This window comes from Ambystoma mexicanum, chromosome 1p (assembly GCF_040938575.1).
Source record: "Ambystoma mexicanum isolate Mex_15411 chromosome 1p, UKY_AmexF1_1, whole genome shotgun sequence".
NCBI classification, from domain to species: Eukaryota; Metazoa; Chordata; class Amphibia; order Caudata; family Ambystomatidae; genus Ambystoma; species Ambystoma mexicanum.
Window position 1 is genome coordinate 638,589,693 of NC_090921.1, and position 14,138 is coordinate 638,603,830.

Consider the following 14,138-nt stretch of genomic DNA (forward strand, 5'->3'; position numbering starts at 1 on the left):
TTTCTGTCCTGTCGGTTACATGTAATTATAACTAATCCAAAATAACTAATACCATGATAACGAATACCATAGTAACAAATGCCCAGATAACAAATTACTTTATCGTTGTTTTTTGGGGGGGGTACTGTCCCAAAAAAAAGCAATTTTTTTGTTCTTAATACTTTTCCCCACCCCCAAAACCACTATCCCCCTCCCAACCCTTTTTTTTGTTTTTCTCCAAATTCAATATCTAGGAATTTGTTATTTTAGGTTTGTTATAATGGTATTAGTTATTTTGGTATTCATGATAATCACTGCATACCATCTTGCCCCACCCCCCTTTGTGTCCCTTCTGCCTAGCTTGGTCGCTACTGTAACACTTCATGCACTTGCACTAGGTAAAATGCCGTCAGGCCGGGTATGCTAGTTTTTCTGTCAATCACTCGGAAACTTCAAGGCCTAAGAGTGATTACTGTATTTCCTTGTTCCCTTCCTGCCTTGAAGCCCTTTGAAGCACTCCACCGGTGTATAAGCGCTGTATAAATTAACAATAAAATAAGTACAAATAAATAAATTAGTGTCATGTTGTTCCCTTAAATAGGTTACCTTGCACTCCAGTACTAGAGGAAGTGTGATGAACCGGCACTCCTCACAGCCCCCGACTACACTTTTCCTTTTTTAAGTAACAACAGTGTTTCAAAGTGACCTACTTGAGCAGAGCTGTGACCGAGCAGTAATGAACTGCACTTACTCAAAACCTCTTTTGCCGTTGGTACAGCCTGACTAATGGGGCCGAGGGTTGACACTGAGATGACGTTGGGCGATATGGGGCTATTGGCTTCAGTAAAGCGAGCTCAAAGACATCCCAGGAGCGGATGCCTTTTGGGAAGAAAGTGGGTGGGTATGGCTGGCCATAGGGATTAGCATGGCCTTAGGTAGTCAATGGACTGCAAGCTCAAATGGGCACAAGTGTCCCACAAAGGCAGATGGGGCAACTCGGCCTGCCCATGTTCCTCGCATTTGATGTAATCACTAAAACTATATCTGAGAATCAGGAAGACTCTGCGACCTGCAGGGACACTGGGATTGCCTGCATTCCAGGGTCTCAGTAAACATCCTGCATTTATTTCACATGGGGCATTCTGTGAATTTCTTGCCTCCAGCTCCCCTGGATGCGTTGAAAATCTATATTCTGAATCCCCAAATGGGTAGCGTAGGGGACTGGCTACATTATTCGAGGGCCTACATCTGTCAAGAGCAAGTGTGGCCCCAAGGAAGGGAATGGCAGCCATGTTATTGATTGACCTTGGAAGGTTGAAAGGTGCAGTCGGTCCTGCTTGCCTTAGTGCCATTGACCGGAAGGGTTTGCCCTGCACACAGGTGGGGCATCTACAGTAGGCGTGTTAATAAAGTGTGCTAAGTTAATGCATGATATATTGCACGCACCTCTGCCTACACTCCGTGCTATTTTCCACTGTTATACTCGGTGCATTTAGATTAAGGGTCAAATGGGCATGCAACCCGAACTATGTTTTAAAGGTGTTTGCAGGGGACACACTGACTTTCGTGTAGTGGAGTGTGAAGGAGACACAGGGCACACACGAGCATGCAATCTGCACAGTGTCAGTCTCCTAGTGTTGCACGTGCAGTACTGCAGAGCAAACATGTTAATGCAGGTACCAGTTCCTGCTATGGGGATTTGAAGAGGAGATGGGAGTGTGCGAAGGAAGCTGGGCCGATCCTATAAAGGCAAGGCAGTATACAATTAGGGTGGAGTCCTCACCTGTGTGACGTAGGACTGTTCTCAGCACAAGCTCCAGTACAGGCAGGGCCCAGGGCCGCTCTCACAGCATAGAAGGGGGCCGCCGTGTCCAGGTTGGGTGGCCTACGCGACAGGTACTCACTGGCCTGGCGCACCGGTGTCGCACAGCAAAAGGCTGCTGCTGGTCTCCAGTCAGGGTGCACAGGCTACCACATCTAATGGACGGTCCGGGCGGTGGACCAATTCAAGTTACCAGGTTCAGGGCAGGGGGCTCAGCCAGGCTGCACAGTGCACTGCATCATTCCCTTATAGACTCACACCATGACCATCACAACGAACGGTCAAGACTCGAGGGGGCACGTATTGGTGCTTAATTCATGGCCTGCCACGTGGAGTGCAAATGCGCAGGTGCCGGACCCTGCCAGTGCTGCCACAGCCATGCCACTGGTGACCCTGGCCCGACCTCAACCTTTGCGGCTTGGCAGTGCCACCTGGTCTGCTGCTGCTGCAGCCAGCCTCAGCCTGCAGACAGTCAGGGTCAGTGCTATCACAGGCAAGGCAGTTAGTATTATACAATTAGTGTGGAGGCGTTAAAGCAGCATTTTTCCGCTCTAACATTTCCACATATAGGCAAGCGCCTAACCTTGCCTAGTGATAGCACCGGCCCTGCGAGGCCCTTTGTGAAAGGGCTTTTACCGGGCTCGGGTCCGAGGTCCCTCGTTTGGAGGCTAAGGTGACTGACAGTTCTGAGAGGCCTGTTAAGATCTTGTTGGTGAGGTATACTCGTCATCGCTCCCGCTCAAGCGGTGATGCCAGTTCTGTTGAGGGGGCACGGAGTGAGGTCTCTGACCGGAATTCCTCTGTTACCGGCGTTGCCGAGGTCCTTCCGTTGAAGGCTATTCTGGATGATAGCATGTCTCAGAAACATTCTAGGCCACGCAGTACCGGCTCGGCCGAGGTTCCTTGTGTCAAGGCTATGATGAAGACCCCTAACCCATCTGTGGAGACCCCTGTCTCACTCCCACACGTGTCGCAGTTCTCCTCAAGTGTTGACAAAATGGCAGCTGCTCCCCTCAAGACTACGGCAGGCATTTTGGTTACCTCCCTTACAACCACACCATCGGCGCTGGGTGGGGGGAGCGGCTTTTCAGGTGAACATCGTTTTCCTTGGGCGCATCCTTTTCGTCCAGTATATGACTGGAACGCTCGGATGCCACTACCACACAACGTCCCGCTTCCTGCGGTGTTTGCGCCCTTGATCTATGTTGACACCAGTGGAGAAGGGCCCTACTGGTAACCCTCTCCCTTGCGCCCCTGGAATTGCTCTGCTCATGAGAGGCCTCCTCCAGTCACGCCTAAAACTTTGGCGGAGGACGCTTTTTTTGGTAAATTTCAAAAGCTAATGCACTCTGACCCCATGAAGGAGTATTTTCGAGGTTTGTTTAAGGAGATATGCCATCCTGCGCTGTCGGTCCCAGTTGTGGCACCGGTGATCCCGCCAGCGCCTCCTTTGCCGGCCAGGCCTCCACCGGCTCTCCCTCCCTTGCCTCCACTGTCTCCAGTGGACAAATCTTCAGCAGGGCCATATGCGACAGAGATTGATCCGGATATGTCGGACGATGCACAGGGGGATCAGGACAGCGAGGATCAGCCCCGCTCGGTTAGAGCCTTTCACGACCGGGTGCTGGAGATGATGTGTCTTTTGGATGTTCCAGTACCTGAGGCACCAACTCCACAGGAAGGGGTGCTTTCGGGGGCGTTCACCTTGACTCCTTTGGAGCGTACCTGCGTGTTCTTACAGAAGGACGTTTAAGCCAAGGTCCGTAAAGTCTGGGAGAAACCAAACTCTGGACTGTTTGTTAACAAAAAGATTGACGCTCGTTATAGGCTCCATTCTTCGTAAGAAGTGGCCTTAGCGTTGTGTCCGCCCACTTCCTACACAGTGATGGCTGCTGCTACATTACAATCCAGACCTGCTTCATCGTCTTCTGCAGCGGCAAATCAGGTTCTGGCCAAAGAGGACAAGCTTCTTGACTCTTTGGGGAGGAAGATTTTTGCTAATTCAGCCCTGCAGTTACGTCAAGCTAATGCGGAAATGGTATTAGCAGGGCCGAATCTGAAAATGTGGAAAGGTCTGTCAGAGTTTGAGGAATTCATTCCCGCTAATAAACTAGAGGATTTTAAAGCGGGATTGTCAGATGCCAGGGTCCTGGTGCAGGATATGCTGGAGGCCGTGGCGCATCATGTCGACACCTCGGCCGGGGCCTTATGCTTGGCGTGGATACCTCTCGTCAGGCTTGGCTGCAAGCTACCAAGTTCTCTAAAGAAGTGCAGGATAAAGTTCTGGACCTGCCTTTTAATGGCAAGCAGCTTTTTCATTCAACGACATATGTTGAACTGACTAAGACTAAGGACAGCACCCAGACCGCCAAGTCCTTGTCTGTCCTGGTGAAACCGCCTTTCAGGGCACAGAGAACGTCTTCGCAGCCTCAGCCTGCCTCTGGTTTTAGGGGATTTCTGGATCGGAAGTCCCGTAGGGTCGATACTCCATCAGGAAATTCCCGCTGACGGCAGCAACGGGCCGGTTTTTCTCCCGTTCCTCGGCCTCCTCTTCAGGTTCAGGAGTCGCCGCCACCGATAAACCAACTAAATGAAGTTTCTCTGCGCTTGCACGAGACCCCGGTGGGAGGGCGCATTGCGTCTCACTGGGAGGCGTGGCAAGCCATCACAGAGGACCGGTGGGTCTTTTCAGTCACGATGGCGGGCTTCCACTTGCCCCTTCCCCCTACCCCACCCTTAAATCCTCCCTTCCAGCAGTCGGGATCGCCCTCCCTCAGAGCCGAGATTCAGAAGATGCTGGATCTCAGAGCCGTGGAACCCATTCCCCTAGGGGAGTGAGGGGAGGGCTTCTACTCCCGGCTGTTTACAGTGCCTAAACCCAACCAGGCTGGCGTGCGCACCATCCTAGACCTTTCCCAGTTCAATCTCTCTCTACCCCAAAAGAAATTCAAGATGATCACGCCCTGTCAGATAAAGTCCTCTTTACAAAAGGGTGATTGGCTCAGCATGGTGGACCTTCAGGATGTTTATATGCATATTCTGATTTGGAGTCCACATTGGAAATACCTATGTTTTTCCATGGGGGAGAAGCATTTCCAGTTCCGAGTGCTCCCGTTTGGCCTGAGCTCGGCACAGCGTGTCTTTACGAAGATGATGTCGGTTATCGCAGCTTATCTTCAGCTTCAGGATATCCATGTGTATCCGTATTTGGACGATTGGCTGCTGTGCAGTCCCTGTCCTCAATCAGCCTTGAGCAACCTTCAGTCTCTCCTCCAGCTCCTGTTCCATCTTGGGCTGTCGGTGAACTGGCGGAAATCCTCTATGACGGTCTCTCAGTACCTGATTTTCCTTGGTATTTCGTTGGAACACGATCGACTGCAGAGTATATCTGACCGGGGACAGAATGGTGGATCTGTTTGCCACGTGTCAGGTGTTTGCACAGTCAGAGAGCATGTCGGCCTGGTGGTTCCACAGGCTTCTGGGCATCATGGCCTTGTGTGTGTTGGCTCTTCCTCTTGCTCGTCTCAAGGTGAGGTGAACACAGATGGCTCTTCGGAGTTCTTGACTCCAAGCAGTGGACCGAGACTCGAAAATGATTCCTGTTCCATCTTTCATGAGAGCGGACCTTGTGTGATGGTCGTCTCTCAGCAATTCAGGACCCCGGCCTGCTAGTGACAATCAAAACAGACTCTTCCCTTCTGTGGTGGAGTGGGACGTTGGACCTTCTTCAGGTTTCTGATCTCTGTTCACCGCAGGACAAACTCCTTCATATAAATCACCTGGAGCTCCTGGCGATCTTCCTGGTGCTCAAAGCGTTGCAGCCTGTCATTGTCAACAAAGTGGTCTGGATCTGCATGGACAATGTGGTGTCCATGTTTTATATCAACAAGCAAGGGAGTACCAAGTCCCCTCCTCTTGTGGATCGCGCCATTCAGATGTGGGAATGGGCGGTTCATCGTAGCATCTGGCTGGTGGCAGTGCAAACCCCGGGTCAGCTGAATGTTACTGCGGATGCCCTCAGCTGGTGTACAATGGTCAGCTACGAGTGGGAGCTGAACTTGGAGGTCCTCTTGCAAATCTTCCAGTGTTTGGGCACTCCAGAAGTGGAGCTCTTCGTGACAGCGTCAAACAGGAAACTTCCCCTGTATGCCTCCAGAAATGGGCTGGGAGCCTCCTCTCTGGGGGATTCCCTAGAAATTCCCTGGCACAACATGAGGGCCTATGCTTTCCCGCCTCTGCCTCTGATTCATCGGATGCTTTGCAAGCTGAGGGGCACAGTGAGCTGTTCTCTTCTGCTCATAGCACCGTGGTGGCCGGCCAGGTTTTGGTTTTCAGAGATTCAGCATCTGTCGGTGTGTGCACCGATCAGGCTTCCGTTGGTTCCCGACCTGCTTCACCAGAGAGATCGGCAGCTGTTTTAACCCTCCCCACAATCGTTCAGCTTGTCAGCATGGTGCCTGAGTTCAGATCGCTAGAACACCTCAACTTGTCTGCTGATAACATGCACATTATTCAGGCGGCCAGGAATCCCTCGACAAAATCTCAATACAGGAGCAAATGGCTTTGGTTCTGCCACTGGTGCTTAGTTAGACAGCTGGACCCCAGGGGGGCTACGATTGACGCAGTGCTGTCCTTCGTCTCTCATCTAGCAGAATCGGGCATTCATGTCTTGTCATGCAGGACTTATCTTTCGGCGGTTGCCGCATACCTATCCACGGACCAGCGCTCTTTTTCGCTGTCAAATCCAGTGTTTAAAAAGGCACTTTGCGGGGCTTATGCATCTTTACCCTCCTGTTCGCAAACCGCATCCAACGTGGGATCTGAACGTAGTCCTTACGGCCTTGTGCCATAAGCCCTTTGAGCCAATGGCTACTGTAGACCTTAAGCACCTTTCGTGGAAAGTATCCTTCTTGGTCGTTGTGACTTCGACAAGACGTGTGAGTGAGCTACAGGCCTTGTCGGTGGAGCATCCCTTCCTGGTTTTTCATAAGGATAAGGTTGTCCTGAGGACGAATCCTTCTTTCCTGAAAAAGTGGTCTCTGATTTTCATCTGAATTAGTCAATCTCTTTGCCTGTCTTTTTTCCAGATCCAACCTCAGAGGCTGAGAGGGTTTTGCATTGCCTGGACGTTAGAAGAGCTCTTAAGTTCTATCTGGACAGAACATCTGATTTAGGAGTTCTTTTAAGCTCCTGGTGACCTTCGGTAATCCGCAGGGTAATCCGGCCTCTAAAGTGACTATCTCCAGATGGATCGCTGCCTGTATTATGGAGTCTTACGCTGTTCAAGGTCTTCAACCTCCAAAGGGGGTTTACGCACACCTGGTACGGGGCAAAGCAGCTGCTGTTGCCTTTCAAATGTATGTGCCCTGGGAGACCATCGCGAAAGCGGCTACCTGGGCCTCCCCATCGGCTTTTTGTAAACACTACTGTTTGGATCTGAGCTCCAGGTCTGATGCTCAGTTTGGCCAGCTGGGCTTAAAAACCTTTTCCAGTAAGGAGTTTTCCATCCACCCTTAATTCAAGTGAGGAGGGCTTGGGAATCTCCCATAAGTATGGAGGAAAGGGGACGGGATGTAGGAGTATAATAGGGTTACTCACCGTAGTGACCACCTTACTCCTAGTCCATAGTCCCCTTTCCTCTCTCTCTTCCTGCAGAGCCGTAGAAGCTGTGGCAATGGTCACTGAAGTCGCACATGTCCCTCATTCCTTTCCACCTACCAGTGTTCAGAACACGATGGCATATTCCCTCAGCAGGGAATCAGCTCTGTCATTATGGGAACTCCAGTAGTCTCAACTCTGCTGGATTTTCCATCGCTGTGGCACTCTGGAAAACAACCTTTTTGCCACCAACGACAAGAGAAGCATGGCCTTTGCCAGCAGATTCACTCGACCGGAACCCTGGGAGATGCCTTTACATTCCCCAGGGAGGGGAAGTTCCTGTATGCCTTCCCTCCGATCCCCCTGGTGGCTCGGGTGTTAAATATCTTCAAACAATCTCAGTGCAAACTAATCTTAGTGGCCCCTGCTTTGCCGAGACAGTTCTGGTACTTACGGTCCTCAGATGAAGTTTCCTCCTCTGGACAATCTGCTTTCCAGGAACAGTGGGGCAGTGCTCCACCACGACCCGGCCTCTCTGAGCCTGACTGTCTGGCTCCTGTGTTCCTAGAGTTCGGTACCATATCGTGCCTCAAGACTGCAAGGACATTCTCGCTTCAGCACAGGCTTCTTCCATGCTGGCCTGTTACAGAAGTAACTAGAAGCGTCTCTGGTTCTTCCTCTTTAACTTTTCTGGGTTTAGGGTTGGGAGGGCCATTAGAGGTTTCATCGGCCTCTCCAAAGCCTCTAACTGTTCTCTCCTTTCCGGATTCTTCCTTAAGCCTAGGGAACACTGCTTTCTCAACCACCCTTTGAGCAATTTCCATCTCCTTTATGAATTTGGAAAGGATCCTTCCTGTGATTTATGACAATACCTTAACATCACCTCCAAAGTGTGGGTCTATTACACCTGCTAATACATCAATTCCAACCCTCAATGCGAGCCCAGATTTGGGTGCTAGTCTGATGTATGTATCAGGGGGTGGAATTCGTATCATATCGGTGGGTATCTGTCTTCTTTTGCCTGGAGGAATAGTTTCATCCCTACTTCTACACATATCAAACCCAATGGAGCCGTTGGTAGCTACTGAGGGGTCTGATGCTTTGGCACTTAGCTTTTAAAATGTTTGGGTCCCCCAACTTGTTTCGGTTGGGCTGCATCCCACTCCTGGCATCATTTGTGAAGGCATCATGAAGCAAGACACAGACAACATATTCAAAGTTCAAAATAAAATGGTTTCATAAGTGTCAGGATGGTTGAAAGCCTAACTTGCCCTATTCCACAGTGGATTTCTCTACATGAACAAAGTCTGAGTCAGAAGGTGTTCAAAGTCTGTCTGTGTTCGAAACCTAGCCTTGCGCTCACAACTAAAGCTAAACAATGTGTATAGATGTCAACAATAAAAGAAATAGTGATCAAAATAAAGTTCTGAGCTTCTTCCAGCTCCTAGCTTCCTTTTCAGCTCCCCTTCCCCAAGTTCAATAAAGTTCCACAATAAATATGAGATTACCTTTCTCAAGTTCAAAACAGTTCCACAATTCCTTGGGGCTCCCTTCGCCAGGTTCAAGGCAACACATTTCCAAAAATCCTTTGGGTTCTCTTCCCCAAGTTCAAGGCAACACAGTTCCATAGAAAAGGGTCCTGAGGCTTCCGTCCTCAAGAGAGTATTGCAGTTCATCAAGTCTCTAGGTTCCCTTCCCCGAGACTTAAACTTGCCTACGCAACTCTAGATCAACTTGACACTCCTTCTGGATTGAATTAACAGTTCACTTAAATTACTCCTTCTTGGTTTATTTCAACAATGTCTTAGGCTTTTGCAATTTTGGTTTCTCTGGTCTAGGCGCAGTTGTCAGATCACACGGTCCACCCAATGCAGGTCACGCAACCAGGAACCCTAGGCTCTTCAGCCCACACAGGTTCTTCTGTATTTGCCCCTTTGTATAGATTAACATGCACTTGGCTTCTCTTTGTCGGCCTCTTGCTTCATGTGACGGTCCACACTCTCTTGGCTTCTCCTGGATAGCCTATTAGCTTTGCCGCAATGGGCCTCATCACGAGTTGGGTGGTAACACCGGCACTAATAGCGCTGGCGCTATCTGCCCTACCGCCAAACCCACCGGCGCTATTAGCGCCGGATCACTGGTTTGGCGGATTTGGAAATCCCCATTCCCCATTGAGTCCATTCGGGAATGCCCCATTCCCCATTGGGCTCAATGGGGAAATTTCACGCTCATACCGCCGGTGGATATGCCGCCGGTGGTATGAGCGCAAATTTTCAGCGGATTTCCCCCTAGCTCAGACCTGGGGAGAAATCCGCCGAAGCCCTTATTTGGCAGACCCTTAAATCCGCCGGTAACAGCGCTACCGCCGGATTTAAGGGTTACCGCCAAACTCGTGATGAGGCCCAATGTGTCACAAATCCTTCACCAGTCTTTGGCCTTGCCGTACTGTATTCATGCATGAAGTTAACTTTGTTGTGGTTGTATTTCTTCCCCACCTTTCTGTCATGCTCTTTGGCAAACTTCCATACTTGCTCTCTTATTTCGTATGCTGCTTTCAAATGGGCACTTTCCCATTTACCCTTCATCAGAACGTAGCTTGCCCATAAACTTTTCATTCAGTTCCTATTGAAATGTTTTCATTCAGGTCAGTATTCAATATTAGTAAAGTTCACTTTGCTGCTTAATTTTCATTCAACCTGTGCCTTCGGGTTTGTTGCAATTGGTACATTTCATTTGCTTCATTCGGCATTAGTCTCACTTCCACAGATCGCCTAGGAGCGCGTTGGCTTTGAGTGACATTCCCTTTCACTCAACGGTCCTCGGCGTTCCTTTTGGGCAGCAGTGTCGCACCACATCAGTTCCACCTGCTGGCTTGCTTGTAACCGCAAGACCCTCTCGCACTTCGAATGCTTCTCTGTGCTCCCCAGCAGCTCATTTCCTTTGCCTGCAGCTCTAGCTGCAGCTTTCCGACCACAGAGGCTTCCACATCTGTGGAATTCTAACGGCCCAACTTGCCATGGGCAACATAGGTCTTCTGGATCGTCTGCCGGCATCCTGACTCCCCTGCAGTGCCCACCACGGCTGCCTCCTCTCGAACAGGGTCCCATGCTGCTCTCTCTCTCACACAGGCCTCTTCCTCCCTTCTTACACACCTGCAACCAATTGACAGGTTTGCCTGACCTTCACAATACTCTGCAGGCATATTCCTCTTCTCAGTACTGTCATAGGTTCAATGTGGGAAAATTAGGGAAGATGTTTTACAATAGCCAATAAAGGCCAGGGGAGGGTTAGGTAGGTTCTCAATAGGGAAAGGGGGATACCATGTCTCTATTGTGGGTACCCTCTTCCCAATCCCCAAGGACCCTCCACTCAGGTGATCCTCCCTCACTTCTCCACCCCAGGGTCAGGATCCAAAAGCGATGGCCTTTCCCTGGCCATCCGAGAAGAGGATCCAGGAGAAGTCAGGGTGAGGATACCCTCAGGGTTTTCACAATATATATGTTGCATGCTGAACTGCTTAGCGACTCACTACTTTCAGTGAGCTAAATGTTATGTTATGTTATGTAACTTAGCATTTATATAGCGCCTTATGTATCATTGATATGATCTCAAAGCGCTGGTAGGTTGAACTCCCTCGGGAACCGTAGTACAAGTCAGTAGAGAGAGAGAGAGAGAGTGTCGTATTGGTGCGTGGGCGCACGAGATATGTGTGCAGCTGGTGTGGTTGCTGCATGATAGCTGATTCTTAGCCGTAGGTCTGGTGCTAAGGAAATCAGTTAATTGTGTTCAGTCTGGAGGGTGGACACCCAGACTGAGTTCTGGCTGCGTTAGGCCTGAGGAGACACCTAAGCTAGCCGGTATGTGCTCAGCTAGCTGTGTTTCATTAGGACGATGAGGTGTTCTTGGGGTCATGTTAGTATGAGAACAGCTAGACCGAATGTGTCATAGTATAGCAGTGTTCTAGTTGAATGATGGTCTATAGGAGAGAGTAAGCATAGTAGTGTGATATGGTGGTTATCAGTAAAGCGCCTGCGACCAAGCACGAGAGCAGGACAGGGGCCGTACATAGCGGGTAACTATATAAAGCAACAGGATGGATAAACAAGTGATACATAAAACATGGGGATACAGGTACATAGCATATATGTAGATTATATAGGAGATACAGAAATATACAGGGTATATCCACTTCGTTTACTCTGTCCTTTCCATCCATTCCATTCACTCTATCCTTTCTATCCACTCCATCCACCCGTTCTATCTGTTCCATCCGCTCCATCCGCTCCATCCGCTCCATCCACTCTATCCTTTCCATCCACTTCGCCCGCGCCATCCACTCTGTCCGCGCCATCCACTCCGTCCGCACCATCCACATGGAGAACGGGTGTTGTCACTATCCACACCATAGATGACGATATTAGTGACAATTTTGAGATTCAGCTTTAACACAGTGACGCTATTAGGCATACTTTCTAAATTCAGCTTTAACATAGTGACGCTATTAGGCATACTTTCTAAATTCAACTTTAACACAGTAGCCCTATTAGGGCACATTCAATGATGATTGAAATGCCTTCTAAGTTCAACTTTAACAGAGTGACGCTATTGGGGCACACTCAATGATGATGGAAATGCCTTCTAAATTCAGCTTTAACACAGTGACGCTATTAGGCATACTTTCTAAATTCAACTTTAACACAGTGAGGCTATTAGGCATACTTTCTAAATTCAGCTTTAACACAGTGACGCTATTAGGCACACTTTCTAAATTCAAATTTTACATAGTGACGCTATTGGGGCACACTCAATGATGATGGAAATGCCTTCTAAATTCAGCTTTAACACAGTGACGCTATTGGGGCACACTCAATGATGATGGAAATGCCTTCTAAATTCAGCTTTAACACAGTGACGCTATTAGGCATACTTTCTAAATTCAGCTTTAACATAGTGATGCTATTAGGCACGCTTTCTAAATTCAAACTTTAACACAGTGACGCTATTGGGGCACACTCAATGGTGATGGAAATGACTTCTAAATTCAGATTTAACACAGGGACGCTATTAGGCATACTTTCTAAATTCAGCTTTAACATAGTGACGCTATTAGGCATACTTTCTAAATTCAACTTTAACACAGTGGCCCTATTAGGGCACATTCAATGATGATTGAAATGCCTTCTAAGTTCAACTTTAACAGAGTGACGCTATTGGGGCACACTCAATGATGATGGAAATGCCTTCTAAATTCAGCTTTAACACAGTGACGCTATTAGGCATACTTTCTAAATTCAACTTTAACACAGTGAGGCTATTAGGCATACTTTCTAAATTCAGCTTTAACACAGTGACGCTATTAGGCACACTTTCTAAATTCAAATTTTACATAGTGACGCTATTGGGGCACACTCAATGATGATGGAAATGCCTTCTAAATTCAGCTTTAACACAGTGACGCTATTGGGGCACACTCAATGATGATGGAAATGCCTTCTAAATTCAGCTTTAACACAGTGACGCTATTAGGCATACTTTCTAAATTCAGCTTTAACATAGTGATGCTATTAGGCACGCTTTCTAAATTCAAACTTTAACACAGTGACGCTATTGGGGCACACTCAATGGTGATGGAAATGACTTCTAAATTCAGATTTAACACAGTGACGCTATTAGGCATACTTTCTAAATTCAGCTTTAACACAGTGACGCTATTAGGCACACTCTATTGAAGCTGCAAGGTTGAGTACAGTGATGCTATTAGGGTACGAGTAATCGTTTGACTTTAATATGTGACTGTACGATGTAACACAGTAAAACTTTTTGGATTCTTTAAGTATGAGTGGTAGGGCTTTCTGGCGTGAAGTAATTGCTTCACTCCCCACCCTCGCCACACTTATGTTTTCGATGGTGCTGGTTGACGGCAGGCTACTGGCTTCTAGCTTCTCCTGCGGATACCTGCAGATAGGATCTGGAGCCGCCTCTGTAGGAGTCGCCCTTTGTCTTGGGCCATTAGTCACAGGGCTGCACGGGCAGAGGGCTGCCCTGGGAGGTTTAGTTAAGACTGGGAGGAGACCAATCAGGAGAGGTGGGAATAAGGAAGTCTGGGCTCGGGAAGGTGAATGCTGCGCCCAGGCCCTGGGGGCACGCAAAAGGACAGAAAACACCCGGGAAAGGCCCAGACGGTCTCCACTAAGCAACACTCACCTGCCTGGCACGGTGGAAAGTGCGGGCAGGTGCCATCAGACAATTATGTGTTTCAATATGTTGGCTTTGTATTTCCAACATACAATTATAATTTGTATATAGCTTCATGTAGATGGACCGCTTCTAAGCTCGGTATTAATCAGTGTTATACTTAAGCAATAAGTCATGAGCCGGGGGCAGGGGGAGGTATTCAGGTAATGCCCTGGGGCCCATAGTTACATAGTTTTTTTTATACAATTTTTATTATTTTTTCAGTTTACAAACAACACAGCACTCCCGACAGTGAAAGTTATAAATGTCCAAACATAACTTGTATTTGCCACTGCCATCCCCTTCCCCTCCCCCCTTAACTCAAGCTTACGCCATTACACCTTTAATTATCCTCCAAGGGCTCTCCTCCTCCCGTGCTCCCGGAGTTATCGTGTTCGCCTGGACTGACCGGGTGGGCTCGGTTAACGTGGCCACTAGTTGTCTCCAGGCCATCAGCGTTCCCACTTCATCATCCTCCCCACTGTAGGCTGCTTCATACCATGCT